Genomic DNA, 12,604 nt, shown 5'->3' with positions numbered 1-12,604 from the left:
GGATATGCGAGTGAACATTATGACCTCATAGGAAATAAATATTTTTTTCGAGAAGGCAACAAGATTAAATGGAGACTGCTTAGTTCTCACAAGTGTCTCCTCAAGAGATTTAGAAGATATCTCAACAATGACAAGTCTGAAGTCTCAATATGAACTTTTCTCATCAATTTTCATGACTAAATTATCTAAGCTGCGCAATTAATATTCACTGTATTGCTTCATAATATGACTATTTGTTCAGATGTAAACACATAACATTTATACTGAAAATGACTTGAATACACAATTTCTATTGTTAACTTTTTATTATTAATAAGATGTTTAAGTGTCTGTGTGATTTCATTGTCCTGATGTAATTAACATATTACATTCTTAGAAAAGACAGAAACAGGAAGTTATATAATGAGGAGATCCTCATGACTGTACAATACTGTTCAAGAGTCTGGGGTCAGTAAGATTTTGTAAAAAAAAAAAAAAAAAGACTCATGCTTATGAAAGCTGCATTTATTTGATCAAAATTATAGTAAAGCCTAATAATATTAATAATAAGTAATATTGCAGCCATTACTCCAGTGTTCAATGTCATATGATCCATAATAAATAATTATAATACCAATTTGGTGCTCAAGGAACATTTCTTATCTTCATAAATAAAATAAAAAAAAAAATAAAAAAAGTTCATGGCCCACTTGATAGATCGCCTCACCTTTCAAAAAAAACATTATTTTGATCATGTTTGGAGGTTCTTATGTTACACTGCTGAGAAAACACCAGAATAAGAGATACAATTGATTAGTTTATTTTGTTTTTATTCATACTTGGCATGATGACTAGTAGAAAGTATGACGGACCATAAAATCAAGTTTGGGTTTGTCATGCATTTGGGCCAAATTTTGTGATGATATTTTATGGCATTCGGAGTCCAAAAACCTCTCTAAACAAGTGATCTGAGTGTTTTACTGAACAGAAAAACTGCTTACATGAGAACATGTCACAATAAAACATCATATTTATAATGACATAGAATAAGTAACAAGTAATAAGATCCTTGTTGATGAGTGATGATCTTCCAGCATTGTTTCAGCTGTGCTCTCCTATGCTATGGTGCACGGTAAGTCAAGACCTGTCAATTTGAGCGATCAATCCAATCCAAGCACGCTCCAGCTGTCCGATTAGTCTCTACTTTTCTTGGAGATAAATTTTTCAAAACAACATGAATACTGTTACGATTGGTGGTTGTAGAAAGGCACACAGATGAAGGAGATGGTGAGAAATACAAAGTCTTTAATCAAATTAAAAACTCAGAAGGTACACGATCACGTTCACACAAACAAATCAGCTATTAAGGGTCGTCTCAAAAAAATTATCCTTCCAGTGTACTGAAACGTTCTCTCCCTAAAAAGACGTTGTCACATTGCTGGGAATAGATTCATGTGTATGTCCCAATGTGTAGTGAGCCAGAGTCCTTTACTGTCCATACCAGTGCCCAAATTTGTGTACACGACATGCTGATTATAGGGAGCTGATTGAGATGCACCCAGAGTGAAGGTGAGGAACTTAAATACACATTGTGATTAACTAAATGACGAACAGCTGGGATGATTTGTGTCAATGAAAACAGATTTGGCGGGAAACAAAGACAAAGAACACATGTGACTGTTGAAAACAAAACTAAAAGTCCATGAAGACGAAACTAACTGAACATAAGTGTAACAACTACAAAGAGTAGTCCTATATTCTAAGTAATTTTTGGAGGAGCATTTTTATGTTTAAAGTTCAACGTTTATGTTTGACTGAAATATAATTGGAAAACCTTTTTTCCTCAGGGAGAAGAACATTTGAAAGGCTAAAGTCATAGCTATGTGATAAAGTATGTTTTAAAAATACTTTTAAAATCTCCTTTAATGTCATATTCAGTGGCTGTTTCATGAATTATGCAAATACACCTCTTATAATGAAAAAAAAATATCTCCGCTATTAAAGTGTACTCATCAGCTCATCCATCCCTATTCATGAGAATCCCATTCCATTACCCATAATGAAGAGGGAAAATCATGATGAGCTGGCTAATTACTAGGGCTCACACACATCTGTATTCCACTCCCCAGGTTTGCAGGTTCAGTACCTGATACAGTTGCTGAACCAAAGCTTCAAGTCAGCACCGTTTTCCTAGAATCAATTGAATTCTACTTCAGGGCAAGAAAACCGAAGGGGCTTTATTATTATAGAAGCAGCAAGGTCAGGTTCTTCCCTGGGAATACAGCAGAAAACCATCTTACCATTTAATAAAGGCTTTCTTGGGTGGGATGCATGCATCTGCTTCCAACATATCAGTGATGTTTATTATGTTTATTATCTCACAGTCGACATTCCCACAACTTGTTTCTCATGAGAGGTTTTCTTATGCATAGGGTGAGCAGAAGACAGCATGGAAAGTACCTGTGATGCATGAGAATGCAGGTTTACATTAACCTGTTTCTCCTCTGAGACTCTCCATTAGGGAATGCACAAAATGAGGCTGATGAAAAGAAAAAGAAAAAAACAGGTGCTCTTCATAGCGTTTGTTACAGGAAATCTAATCCGGCATACTTTTACTGTTGCCAATCAGAAAACACAGAAAACAAGTCCCAAACGTGATAAAAACACACCTGTAATGTCAGAAGAGATCTGAGGGCACAGAGGAACATTTTATAACGCATAGATGGCTTTTTCAGACACTCATAAAATGAATTTATTCAGTTTTTTTAATACATTTTTTGATTTTTAAACACAATTGGATTAGGTAAAATTAATTTGGATTTCAATTTAAATCATCTTTATACTTAAACTAAATCTTTTCATGCCAGTCCAACTTAATTTAATTAATTTACTAATGTATATTTAATTAGTTTTATTTTGTTGGTGCTACTTCATTTTATTTATATTGTTTTATTCATTTATCAGAACCAGCATTAACTTGAGCAATTTGAGCTACAGTAGCTTGTCTGTTTGGACAACACGGTCCAGCCTTCGCTCCCCACATGCATCAATGAGCACATGAGCCTGTCGCCGGTTCTCCACTGTTCCTTCCTTGGACCACTTTTGATAGATACTGACCACTGCAGACTGGGAAAACCCCACAAGAGCTGCAGTTTTGGAGATGCCCTGCCCCAGTCGTCTAGCCATCACAATTTGGCCCTTGTCAAACTCGCTCAAATTCTTACACTTGCCCATTTTTCCTGTTTCTAACACATCAACTTTTAGGACAAAATGTTCACTTGTTTTATTAATTTAATAAGGTTTAATAAATTTTCTTATTTTATTTTAATTTAAACTACTTTACGAACTATTATAACTGAAATGGAATTCTGACATTTTTTAATAATTATATAATGTTTATGCATGGAATAGTTAACTTGTTTCATAGTATTTTAAATTGATCCACTTTTTTTTCTTTTTTTTTTATTAGATTAAAATAACGTTTTTTTCTTCACACCTATAGTGCTAATACTTATTTTTTTGAGTATATCTCAGGAGACACAGTGGAGTTCCTTGTTATTTTTTTCCTTTGTCCTAAAACTAAAGCTAAAATTATTGTTACTATTAAAAATACTATAATAGTATAAAAATAATACCAAAATAACTTGACATACCGTATGAATATGTAGCCTCCTATGTGGATAGTCTCACATAATTTGAGTTCATGTTTAGAATTTTGATTGCAGACTTCAGTAGACAAATCTGAGCACAGTGTGACTGAGACATTGTTGAGATCTCATCTGTTAGATGAAAATATGTAATAAGCAAAACATTTTCCATTTGCTCTAGCTGAAACAATTATGATCTCAATTGTCATTTTCTTTTCTATGTGGTTGGTCAGAGAAAAAAAAACATTTTATTCCAATCAGCCTTGATTTTGCAACGCCCTTGACAAGCAATGACCGTTACTTATAAATAGAAATAAATGACACAGGCCAAAAATAAACAAAGGAGATGCAAGACAAAGAGTCTCTTGGGTCAGTGAAGCATGTGATGATGGAGAGAAAGGTGCCCCACTTTCCATCACGAGAGCTCTTGTACTTGACAGCTCTTTAATAGAAGCCTGGGAAACCAATGGCTCTCGACAACATCATCCTCTCATCTCTCCAAACTCTCATACTGCAGTGAAAGGCTATGAATGACATTACCCAAAGCTGTGCCTGTGCTTCCTCCACGTAATCCAAACGCCTCAGATGTACTGGGGAGCGCTGAGTGTGGGATGATGTATAAGTTTGTGTGTCTAACACGACATGCTGAGGTGGAAGCGCTTTGTGTGTGTGAGCGAGACTGAGCTCGGGGGCTGTTATTGATTACACGTGTGCTGCGAGGAGACGTTGGGGCTCACTCCCGGGCTAACAGGCACGGGGAAGGGAGTGAGATCGCTACAGAGGGGCGCGGAGGTGATTTCTCATCCAGGCCTCCCAGCACACACTCCATACACACTTGCTCTTAACAAGAACACACACATGCTCTCCCAAGAGCGACCGTTAATAAGGATATGAGAGATGATCTTATTACTTTGTCGATCTTTTCTTCGCTATCTTGATGATGTTTGATGGTGGGCCGGTCGAGTGAAAACAAAGAACTGTGAAAGAAACCTTACCATAGGATAGAAAAATCTATTGTTTTATCAATGAAATGAAGAGCAAATGGGCCACAATTTTCAGAAGAGATCTCAACAATAGCTGCTTTCTCACTGTCAGGCCAAAACGTTCTCATTGCTTAACCGTTCCATTCTGTGCCGATCCGGCCCAGTCGTTTTCCACTATGGGGCTGATAACAGTATTACATGTATTACAAATGCATCAGTCGTTGCAAGAGTTTACAACGAGCTTGGTCAGCTACAGAAGATGTGTCCAAATTAAGAGGCTGCATGCTTCGAAGGCCGCATTTGAAGGCCTATTGCATCACAGCAGGCCGAATGAAGGCTGGCCCAATGTAAGTATTGGGTTTCAACTTACTCAAATATCTAATGATACAAATGTAAAATATATATATATAAAACGGTTCAAATGTTGACTTGTATCTTACTAAGATGCTATTTTTATAGTTTATACCATTAATTATGTACAGAAATGGACCATGGTGAACATATTTAGACAGGTTGTGAACCCTGTTTTGTTTTCAGACAGTTGAACATAACTTTCAAGTCCAGTACAAACGTTAGCTGTCACAGGTCCTAGGTGACAAGATCAGTCCTCTGTAGGCAAGACGTCCCATTTAACAACGCTCGGTCCGACCTTCGCAGCCTCGAAAAGTGCAGCCTCTGAATTGGGGCACAGCTAGAAAAACTGGCAGTCAGGCAAAAGACACGTGACTAATTCTGAGTGGCGACGTCACTACATGTATTCTACCAGAGGTTCAGTGAGCCAACCGTGCTGAGAATTCCTGGCCAGAAGCGAGTATGTAATTGTGTCGAACCAAGCTCAATTGGAAATATAATTGGAACTAGAGCTGCAAAATTATGACAAAAATCCTAATTGTCGATTATTACCTTGAAATTGTAATTGCGATTATTAAATATGATTATCACAATTGACATTGAATGATGTTTTGAATAGCTTTATACCATTGTTTGAAGCAACTGCATGCCATATTTTTTATATACAATTAAAAAACAAGCTGAAAACACGAAAAACTTGTATTGATTTTCTGTAGCATTAATCCTCAAATGTCAACTATACATTGGTTTGGTTTCAAAAATAAAAATATGCATGGTACAATAATAGAGGCTTTTGCACCGGGTAAAGCGTAAGCCACGCTTGTTGTTTTGAATTTTATTTGACGGTGCTGAGAACGCCAGAGACTGAGCACACAGGGTTCACATTCTCCATCTTGATTAGCTAATGATCTGTTTAACAGTCCTGTCTAATATGATATTAGGTAGAACTGTTATACAAAGAAAGTAGACATTATATGAAAAAGTATTAGCGTTTGCCATGTGGTTGATGTCCAATGTCACTAGCTGAGCAGAAATACATAATCATTTTCAGTTTCGCTTGCTCCCCTCCAAGTAGTGTTGGATTTTCTCCTTAGCATAAAGGTTGAGAGGTCCATCTATCACTGTTTTCCATGTTACTTAGTTCATGGAGCTAATATATAGGCTGTGTACACAGCTTTTTAAAAATGGCGAGTGCTGTTTTTGTTTTGTTTTGCATGCATTCAGCCAGTCAGCTTACACTTACGTAACTGATATTTCCTATTGTGCTGGGTTAGTCCCTACTCTGAAGTAATTATGATTTTCCTCTTACAACGTAACATGCTCTAAGTACACCTCTGTGGCGAGCAGCGAAGCTGAGGGACCGTGAGAGCGGGAAGAGACCACGGTCATTAAGGACGATGAGCGTGCCGCATCGGCCTCGTGTCTCACGGAGGAGTGACGGGAGTATAAAGGAGGAGCGCGACAGTAAAGGACGAGAGAGAACCAGGCCTGGATTTTATGTTGTGTTTTGTCTTGTTTACATTTGGTTGTGTGTGTGTGTGCGGCAGTCGTCCGTGAGGGGCTGCCGCTTTTACTTTCTGTTTGTTGATTTTTTGATTAAATTCTGTTGAACGTTCGCCGGTTCCCGCCTCCTTCTTCCCTGAACATACGAACTCCGTTACATTGATGCCGAAGCCCGGGAGGAAGGAGGGACATGCTGTCGAAGAGCCCTCGCTGCTGAGGGAGATCGCGGTGCTTAGTAAGGTCGGGCAGCGCGGATGGAGGAAGACCGCGAGGGGCTGCCCGAGGTGGTGGTGCTGGAGCGAGTGAAGATCTGGTGGGACGGAGAGCTCGCTGCCGTGCCCCTGGGTCGAGGTGGGGTGGCTGCCGTCTGAGAGGGAGCGGAGGAGTTGCTGGCACTTGCCGTGAGCCGGAGACTGCTGACCATTTAGGGGAGGAGCAGGGAGCGCGGGACTCGCTGCCGGCTCCCTCAGTAGGAGGATCGAGCCGTCCACCAAGTGTCCAGTGCCATCACATGGCACCGCGAGGAAGAGTCTCTCGGCTGGCTGAGGACCGAGCGGCAGTGTGTCCGGCAACCGGACCAGAATTGTTTTTTTTCTCTTTTCTTTTCCCCTCTCTCCCCTCTCTTCCGGCTCCGTTCTCTCACCTCTCTGTCCTTACCCCCAGGTGCCACGGCCGCCATGATCGGCTCCCCAGAGGAGGGGGGGGGGAGTAGAGCGCAGGCTCAGGAGTACACCCCGGCATGCGAAGGGCGATGTGGCGAGCAGCGAGGCTGAGGGACCGTGAGAGCGGGACGAGGCCGCGGTCATTAAGGACGATGAGCGCCAGCTGCATGCCGCATCGGCCTCGTGTCTCACGGAGGAGTGACGGGAGTATAAAGGAGGAGCGACAACAGTGAAGGACGAGAGAGGACCAGGCCTGGATTTTATGTTGTGTTTTGTTTATGTTTGTTTATGTATGTGCGTGGCACTCGTCCGTGAGGGGCTGCCGCTTTTACTTTCATTTTGTGTTCATTTATTTTGATTAAAAGTTGTTAAACGTTCGCCGGTTCCCGCCTCCTTCTTCCCACATGAACAAACTCTGTTACATCCTCTTCAGCACGCAGAATAATGTAAATGTAAAAAAATAATTTGTAATCGCGGCTTTGAATGATTACGCAATTGTGGCATCCGTAATCATGATTAGAAATTTGATTAATTGTGCGTACTTGACAGTGTACTTGACAGTCATCTCAACATGTGTAAAATATCTTAATATAAAATTTTAATTTAGAAATTGTAAAAATTTGTCATAAAAGAGGTGCATTTAACATTGTCATGGATTCAAACAATTTTAGGGATGTACAATAGGCTTTTTTCTTGTTTGAAGCAAAAACGCACTTTATTTTGGTCAAATTTTGAGAAAATAAGATGTAATAAGACAAAATGTACCTCTTCATTAAATTATCTGAAAAATGAAATAACCTCGGAGAAATACAATTTTCCTGTGGGAAGGGGTAGCTATGTGATAAAATACAATTAAAAAACAAAATGTTCCTCTGGGCTACAGGATAGAAAGCTGAAAAGACTCTTATGTCATTGGTTACTGGTGATATGATATAAGGACAGACCTCCTTGTGACTAAACAGGATCCTATCAATCAATAGAAGCATAATGTGATGACATGACGGTAAGTGCTGGCTAGATTCACTTACGGTAGTGTCTTTATACAGTAGCTGGCAGTGAGGGAGAGGATACAAGGAACAAATGCATTCATTCAGCACCCCCTGTTCAAACTAATTGCCTGTGAAACTGTATCTGACTCGTTGGCCCTCAAAAGAAAAGCCCATAGTAGATGTCCCTCCCCTGGGGAGATGAGAACAAAGTCCTCAAAGGTCAGATTCTCATTCCCGTTATCACTTACAAAATTTCTGATGTAAAAGTCTAAAATTAGGACTGTATGAGATAATGAAAACTGGGGGAAAAAAATTATATAGTTACAACATGAATAGTAAAAACACATTTTATACGCCTTAAATAATATAATAATAATAATTTATTGAAAGTATTTTATATAAAGGCTTGTTCACAAACCTTATTATATAACTGTAACAAATGAATGTACTATACAGTATAGATTTAAATGTAAAAACTTGCATCAAATAGATTTATTTATGGAACCAATTATGAATCAATTATCAAGTAGTGCATCCTTAACATTGAATATTAATGCAACAGCACAAGAAACCATCATGCATAATGCAATAGAGCAATAAAGAGCAATCCAGTTGTCTCCATCCCAAATCAGAAGTTGTTTTTGTCCCTTTCTACTTGGAAAGCAGAGCTAGGCTAATTTCCAGAAGAGTTTCATGTATAAAGTTTAAAAGGAAGGTTATGTTGAGTTGAGAACCACTAAGCGAGCATCATGGGAAAAGCCCCAAACCCAATTAAAGTGCATGCATGGGTTTCATTTCCACTGCTAATTCAATCACTGCCAACACTGACACCTCTAGAGCTCTCCGTTCAAATGACCTCTGACCTTGATCAATGCCTGCCTGGAACTCCTGCACAGCCAGAGGCCTGACAGTGCCTCTCTAAGCATATTCACATTGCATGACAAATCTAGTTTGTGGTCCGAAAGTTTTAAGCCACAACGGACTAAATAAAGTTTCAAAGTTTATACATCTTCTAAACATGCTAAAAAGTTACATGTGATCATGTGTTGAGGATAAACAAACAGAGGAATACACAAACAAATTCCTCAGCACAAATGCACAATTAAACACACATTCATAAATCACAGATTCACATATGTGTCCGAATTGTGTTCGTATAAGCAACCTCTTTTCACTCAGTGGTCCATTTGTAACCGCGGGCACTTAGGAGAGCTCAGCTGTAGCACTCAGAGAGGCCTGAAATGTGATCAGTGCTCCTCTGTTTGTCCTGGAACCTCTACAATGGCGCTCTCAGAGGAGAATGAGGCCGCCTCTCCTTGAATCAATACATGCTGCCTTGTAAACAACACCAATGACACCACTGAAACACCCCATTTTATGGGCCTTTTTATATAAAAAAGGATTAGAGAACACATATGGCCAAGGACATCAATGTCATATCATCGCCTGCATGCTTGTTGTTCAGAAATGGTTCTAAACTGATTTAGTTTCATGACCCAGATTTTACATACAAATCAGGAACATTTCAGCCTAAAATAAAGATAGTTGAAACTAGTTTTTTTTTTGAGAAAAAAAGCTGAAATAAATTAAATAATACATATTAGATGAAAAACCTAAATGAAAATTATAAATTATAAATAAGTTTAAGAAATATTTAATGTATGTAATATTAATATTTTAAGAAACATTTACTTTGTTTAAATATTTTAAAAAACAATAATAAAAGGGCAAAAGCACAAAACAACATCACTAAATCTAAAACACAATTCTAAATATATATAAAAATTCTAATTGAAAACATTACAAATAAATACTTACTATTACATCATATATAGTATAAAAAATACTAAAATAACGCTGATCTTGACAGTTTTCCCGATTTCCAGTTGTCAGGAAACAGATGAGGCTGACTGTTAAAATCTGAGCATAATACATTGCAGAATTATGGAACCTAAAGTGCAAATTTTTTCATAATTTTCCTGTTTACTAAAAAGAAATTCCAAAAGTTCTGTTCTGGGAGCGTTCTGAGAACCAAGCCCTAACATTCCCAGAACATTCTGGGAACCAATAATTGGAAAAACTCTACAGTTCACAAAGCGGAAAAATGTGTTGTGGAGAGGGAGCCAGGCTCTCCATCAGCTCTCTCAGAGTAAAAGGAAAGGTCAGTGAAGGTTTCGCTCCACTTCGATGGTGCCAGCGGTAAACAGAGCGAGTAGTTGAGAGTGTTGACTAAACAAATGATTTCCTGGTTCCATAGACCAGCTCCCACCCCTTCCATTCCACAAGGTCAGAGGGACTCTTGCCCCCCTCTTACTCTCCTCTTTGGATCTCCTCTCACTCTCCCACCCCAGCTCTGGGTAAAATTAGATTTGATCAGGCATCCTGTGGGACAGCTATTCTTCTGCATTAGAAATGGCAGAGCGAAGCCCCCGCTGGAGCCCATCGCACTGAAGATGGATATTAGCATTGTTATGCGCGCCGTGCTTCTGGGACTGTTTACAGTTCCAAACATGTGTTTCCGCCCTGCTTTTGCAGCACGGCTATAATGCCTCCAGTGTGCCCACACCTTCCCGATCCGCTCATCAGCGGGCTTTCTCATTCAAATCAGCTTGAGATCAGACCGCTTAATTAGGCTGCACATTTCCCAAAGTGAAGCTCCAATGTGAGGAGCCTCTTTAAGACCCTTTTGAAATGAATGAGCCTCCACTCCAGAAACATTACCTTGTAGTTACCAGCACAAACACCAACAGAGGCCTGAGAAAGCTGATATGAATTAGAGTCGTAGAAAGCGCCAGCTCGGCAGCTCCCTCACGCAATCTGCTGGCAAGCAAACAGAGTGAATTTGTAATTTGTTTTTGGGGGGTTCGTTTTGATTAGTTCTGGCTGTGATGAATGCACTGCATCAAGGGTAACAATAAACATTTTGCATTGACATTACTGCATCTTAGTGATGCTCGCTAGTTCCTTGGTGTTGGGTTCCAAACACCATTGACGCACCATGATATGTTACAAATGTACTCGGCGAGGCTAATGAATAGCTTTGCAGGCGCTACGTTAGGAATGAGGAATAGCGACGCCATTTTAATACAATTATCACACAGCAAATGACCACATTGGGTAATGCATTTGCCTTTAAAGATCATTATAAATTAATTACAGACCTCTGTGCTTGATTCCTCTTTGTAAATCTGTCAAAGAGAATCATAATATTGTGCTTGCACTAAAAGCGCTCTAATTATGATTCAGTAATGACTCAGAGCAGAGCGGGTCACTCATTGTGAGAGCCCTGTGCAATCTAACTGGCATATTTCATAATTAGAGAGCCAGCAAACGAAGGATTTTGAAGCATCTCGTCTGTGAAGTGGGATAGAGATGCAGCTCCACCTCATTAAAAGCAGCATTTCATTCCTGTTCAATGGCATAATCCTGTCGCTACGGACGACAGCATTGTGTCTCACCGCTCTATTAAAGGAGAGATAGCTGCATACTTTCCTGGAGTGTCTCACTTTCTCCTTCTTGTGACATCTTTGTTAGGCAACGATTCCTATTTACACACTGTCACGGCAGCCGGTAACCCTGCCACAGGAGGGACACACAAGCGCACACAAACACATATGCTCATCTGCATTAATGTGCCGTCTCATGCGAACCCTTCAGGCTCAATCCCTCGTCTTGCCCTTCATTGTGAGGCCGAGAGCTCCCCTGAAAATGAATCCAAATCTAGCCACCAAAGGCTGATTAGAATATATACCGAGTGAGAAATGTAAAACTCTAAATTGGGAGAAAACACTGGCTCCACTACTTGTAAAAAGTGTGTATACATGTACTAATTTTGGAAACCCTTTATAATAAAGTCTGATTTGTTAGCATTCGTTAATGCAATAACTAACATTAACTATATGAGCAATTATTTTTTAAGTTTGTTGAAAGGGTGCAAGTCTGAATAAGACAAATTATATATATATATATATAACACTTTTTTTGTTGTTGACATTAATAATCAATAATCATACATTAGTTAACATGAACTAACAATGAACAATACTTTTACAGTTTTTTATTAATCTTAGTTAATGTTAATCTCAATGTATACTAATTCAATTTTAATAGCAAAAGTTGTATCGGTTAACATTAATGCAGTGTGAACTACCATGAACACCAATAGTTTTATTAACTAACTACTGTATTACGTTTAATCGACTAACATTAACAATGTTACTTAAAGGGATATTTCACCCAAAAATTTAAATTCTGTCATTAATTACGGGTCGTTCCAAACCCATAAGACTTTCGTTCATCTTTGGAACACAAATGAAGATCTTTTTGATGATGACTTTATATGATGAACAGTTTGAATTTAGTCTTTCATTCACATATAAACATTGAGAAAAGAACATAAACAGAAGCTCAGCCGAACCTGCTTGATGCATCAGAATGAACCTCATTTTTTTTGCAGAAGCTCAAACGTGCAGCTTAATAGGAGAATGAAC

The 12,604-nt window shown here is 38.9% G+C and overlaps 1 protein-coding gene across 1 annotated transcript in view; it reads right to left on the bottom strand.

Annotated features, from left to right (window-relative positions):
- epha3 (eph receptor A3) overlaps positions 1-12,604 on the bottom strand; it is a 142,795-nt gene that overhangs the window by 74,166 nt on the left and 56,025 nt on the right. The gene's annotated exons all lie outside the window — the stretch shown is intronic.

This window comes from Gobio gobio (genome assembly GCF_949357685.1).
Source record: "Gobio gobio genome assembly, chromosome: 7".
Lineage (NCBI taxonomy): Eukaryota > Metazoa > Chordata > Actinopteri > Cypriniformes > Gobionidae > Gobio > Gobio gobio.
Note: the sequence above shows the minus strand (reverse complement) of the source record. Positions and strands in the feature narration are given on the sequence as shown.